The 4,600-nt window shown below is 48.3% G+C and overlaps 1 pseudogene; it reads right to left on the bottom strand.

Annotated features, from left to right (window-relative positions):
• Positions 1 to 3,255: 3,255 nt before the first annotated feature.
• The window catches only part of LOC106344480, a 10,242-nt pseudogene continuing 8,897 nt past the window's right edge, over positions 3,256 to 4,600 (bottom strand).

Raw genomic sequence — 4,600 nt, 5'->3', positions numbered from 1 at the left:
TGTTCGTAACCTATGGTTACTTACACCCTTTGGCATCTCACAACCTTTGGCAACTCGTGACCTTTGGCAACTCACAACCTTTGGTAACTCGTGACCTTTGGCAACTCGTGCCTTTAGGGACATGACCAACCTTTTAGCCCAACCGCCCAGTCCATGGTGCGATTTGAACCATCCGCATAGCCGACCCGTGTCAAAGCTAGCGGTTCGGTTATGAACGGCCAAGTCTAGGGACGTGTCCCTTGGACTGAACCAACACAACCCTTCGTGTATAAACAGAAAGAAGAGAAAGGGATCGGATAGAAACAGGAAGAGGAGAAGCGGTTAGGTCTAATGAACCGACCAGAGCCGTGGTGCGATCACAAGGACCGTCCATTCGGTCTGATGGAGCCCTAGCCCACCACGTACCTTCTAAACCGTGTCAGGGTTTTCCATGTTAAAGAAGAGAAAGGGATTGGATAGAAACAGGAAGAGGAGAAACAGGAAGAGGAGAAGCGGTTAGGTCTAATGAACCGACCAGAGCTGTGGTGCGATCACAAGGACCGTCCGTTCGGTCTGATGGACCCCTAGCCCACCACGTACCGTCTGAACCGTGTCAGGGTTCTCCATGTTCTTCTCCTGGTCTCGGTCTCCCATACTTGATCGGAGGTTGCTTCACAAACGATCAGATCGCCGGAATCCTAACCACCACACAATCGGCCTTGCTTTGGCCGTAAACTCTCTCTTTCTTTCTTTCTTTCTCCCTCTCTACGATTTCTCTGATTTATTTTACTTTGGATTGGATGAATGAAATCGACAGAGAGGGCCCCATATTTATAGAAAACGAGGGGGTAAGTCTTGCCTCACGAACATGCATGACTTGCTAGCGGATGGGCACCATCGGCCAAGGGTTGCACCCTCTCGTCCACTTGCATCCCATTGCCTATTCTGATTGGGTTTGGGGTCGGTCATAAGCCAAAGGCCTTACCCAAGCCTTCTGGACTTAGCCCACAGCCTTTTCCCAAGCCCCAACGGTCCATGACCCCATGACCGGACCTCACAGCCCGCCACTGGCCCGTACCCGGACCATCGGCCCGAAACCCGAACAGTCCGTTGAGCTGAGATGAGCTGACACCCTGTTGCCCCAGCTGAGTGAGCTAGAAGTCCAGCTAGTGGAGCTGACTTAGTAGTGGCCGAGCTGGAGTGAGCTTAACCTAGCCTCGTTGAGCTAGTCGAGCTACCCGTTCACTTCGTCCAGTTACCGTCTTTCTAAGTTTTCTTATGTTCTTAACCTTCAAACTTGGCCATGGAACGCTTGCCTTTATTTCCTAAGACTGGCTGGTTTATTTCCTCGAACCATGGCCGTCCCGACAATCCTTATCTAGGATTGCAGATGTTACAAGTCTCCCCCACTAGCAATGGATTCGTGCTCGAATCCGAGTCATGTGTTTCATCCAACACAAACTGTGTTTCATCCAACACAAACAGGTCAAACCACTTTGGAAACTCAGCCTTCATCCTGGCCTCCGTTTCCCAAGTCGTTTATTCTCGACCACTACAATCCCAAATGACTTTAACCATCTGGATTGTTTTCTTTCTCGTTGCTTTTTCCATTCTATCTACGATCCGAACCGGCCTTGTCTCCAAAGTTAAGTTTGTACCTAGATCAGATGGTATTTCTGGTATGAAGACGTCCTGATCCGCCAAGCACTTTCGAATTTGGGAGACATGGAATACGTTATGGAAGGCTTCCATCGCAGATGGTACGTCTAACTTGTATGCCACGCTGCCCACTCGTTCCATGACTTTGGACGGACCCAGATACCTCGGATCTAACTTCCTTCTACCAGAAATTCGCACTCTACCTTTAAAGGTAATCATTTTGAGATAGACCATATCATTCACTGCAAACTCTAGTTCTTTCCTTCGTTTGTCAGCGTAATGTTTTTGTCTGTCCCGTGCGGCTTTCATCTTGTCCCGCACGGACTTGATCTTCTCCGTGGTTTCTTCCACGATCTCGGGGCTGATCATTCTGCGCTCCGCCACTTGGGTCCAGCATAACGGTGTCCTGCATGGCCGTCCATACAACGCTTTGTATGGCGACATGCCTATACTTGAGTGGAAACTGTTATTGTAGGCGAATTCCACCAAGGGCAGATGCCGCTCCCAGGAATCACCCCAATCGAGGACACATGCTTGAAGCATATCCTCCAGCGTCCGTATAGTTCTTTCGGACTGTCCATCCGTTTGGGGATGGTAAGCCGTACTCATGTTTACTCTCGTTCCTAACGCCTTCTGAAAAGCTTGCCAGAAATGAGAAGTGAACCTCAGATCTCTATCCGAAACTATACTTGAGGGTACTCCGTGTAGCCTCACAATCTCATCAATGTACTTACTTACAATCCGGTCGACTCCATCATTTTTTTTGATGGCCATGAAGTGGGCAGAGCCATGAAGTGGGCAGACTTGGTTAGTCGATCCACAATTACCCAGACAGCATCATTCCTATTCCTGGTTGTGGGGAACCCTGTCACGAAACCCATCATGATGTGATTCCACTTCCATTCTTGAATAGGTAGGCTCTGAAGCAGTCCACTCGGAACTTGTTGTTCGGCCTTGACGAGTTGGCAAGTAGGACACTTGGCCACCCATTCGGCCACATCGTCCTTCATCCGTATCCAATGATAGTATTGTCTAAGATTATGATACATCTTGGTCACTCCAGGATGGATCGAAAATCTAGACTTTTGAGCTTCTCTAAGGATCTCATCCTTTAAACTCTTATCATTGGGTATGCTGATCCGACCATGAACTAAGATCGTATGCGATTTGATACTCAGTCAGGTCATTTCGAGCAACCGTCTTTAGGTTCTCGTCATGATCTTGGGCCGCCCGGATCCGGGCAAGTAGGTCGGCTTTATCCACCGCCTCCAAACCCCGTGGTCCGTCCGTCCCGTTCAAAGCATTTAAACGAACGAAACGTCCCACCTCATCCGGTTCGTTCGTCCCGCTATCAACCGTGACATCCTCTCACTTCCGGCTCATGGCGTCAGCCACAAGGTTAGCCTTGCCCGGATAGTAAGTAATGTCCAAGTCGTAGTCAGCCACGAACTCCATCCACCTCCTCTGCCTTAAGTTCAACTCAGGCTGGGTGAATATGTACTTCAGACTTTTATGGTCTGTAAATATCTGAACTTTGGGCCCATATAAATATGACCGCCAAATTTTTAAGGCGAACACTACCGCAGCCATTTTAAGATCATGGGTGGGGTAGTTTCCCTAATATTTCTGCCTTGACGCGTAAGCAATTACCTTCCCATGTTGAGTCAACACGCAACCGAGTCCAATAATGGACGCATCCGTGTAGACCACGTAGGGTTGGTCTGCCTTCGGAAGAACCAGAATGGGTGCGCTAGTCAGCATATCTTTAAGCGCGTAGAAACATCTCTCACACTCTTCAGACCATGTAAACTTAACGTCTTTCCCAGTCAACCGTGTCATAGGCTGAGCCAAGCTTGCGAATCCCTTCACAAACTTTCTATAGTAACCTGCCAGCCCTAGGAAGCTTCTGACTTCCGTGGCACTGCGTGGTCGGGGCCAATCCTTGATTGCCCTAATCTTCTCTGGATCCACTGAGATGCCCTGGTCGGAAACAATATGACCGAGGAACTCAATACCCTTTTGCCAAAAACTGCATTTGCTGAGTTTAGCATAAAGTTTGTGTTCTCGTAATCGTTCCAACACAGCTCTCAAGTGTTTCCGATGAGATTCCTCATCCTTGGAATAAATTAGGATATCATCAATGAAGATGATCACTAATTCATCCAAGAAATCTCGGAACACGCTGTTCATCATTTTCATGAATGCAGCAGGTGCAATTGTCAGACCGAACGGCATCACTACGAACTCGTAATGGCCGTACCTGGTCCTAAGTGCTGTCTTCCTAATATCATTTGGCTCTATAGGAATCTGATGATATCCTGAGGCCAAATCGATTTTAGAAAACCACTTAGCTCCTTTTAGCTGATCTAACAGCTCGTCTATCCTGGCAACGGGTACTTGTTCTTCACAGTTACCCTGTTCAACCCTCGATAGTCGATGTACAGACGGATGCTACCATCCTTCTTTTCACAAAGAGGACTGGTGCACCCCAAGGGGAGGTGTGCTCGGTCGCTACGTAGCGACCGAGCGGAATGGGTGTTTGGTCGCTATGTAGCGACTGAGCTTTGGCTCGAACTCGGTCGCTACGTAGCGACTGAGCGGAGCACGCGTTTGGTCGCTGCGTAACGATCCTTCTCGAGCTCTTGTCCGATGATTCGCGTTTCTTCCGCAAAGGTTTTTTGTAAAGAAGAATCTATTTCGAAAATATATTTGTCGAAGAATTTTTCTACGTTTTTTCTTCTTCGGGGATTTGGACGTTAACTTCGTCGTAACCATTTTTGACCCCCAGCACATTGGGAACGTGGATTTCTAGCGAGGTCCCAATGCGTGGTATGGCGAGTTTGGACGAGATTGGTGTATTTGGGCGAATTTCGTGTCCAAAAATCCGCAAGTAAATAGTAATTTCTCATGCCTATAAGAAGGGAGGTAACTTCTTCATAACCTTCACACTTACTCATTCTCA

Source organism: Brassica oleracea, chromosome C5, assembly GCF_000695525.1.
Source record: "Brassica oleracea var. oleracea cultivar TO1000 chromosome C5, BOL, whole genome shotgun sequence".
Taxonomy (NCBI): Eukaryota; Viridiplantae; Streptophyta; class Magnoliopsida; order Brassicales; family Brassicaceae; genus Brassica; species Brassica oleracea.
The sequence above is the reverse complement of the archived record's forward strand: the minus strand, read 5'-3'. Positions and strand labels throughout refer to the sequence as shown.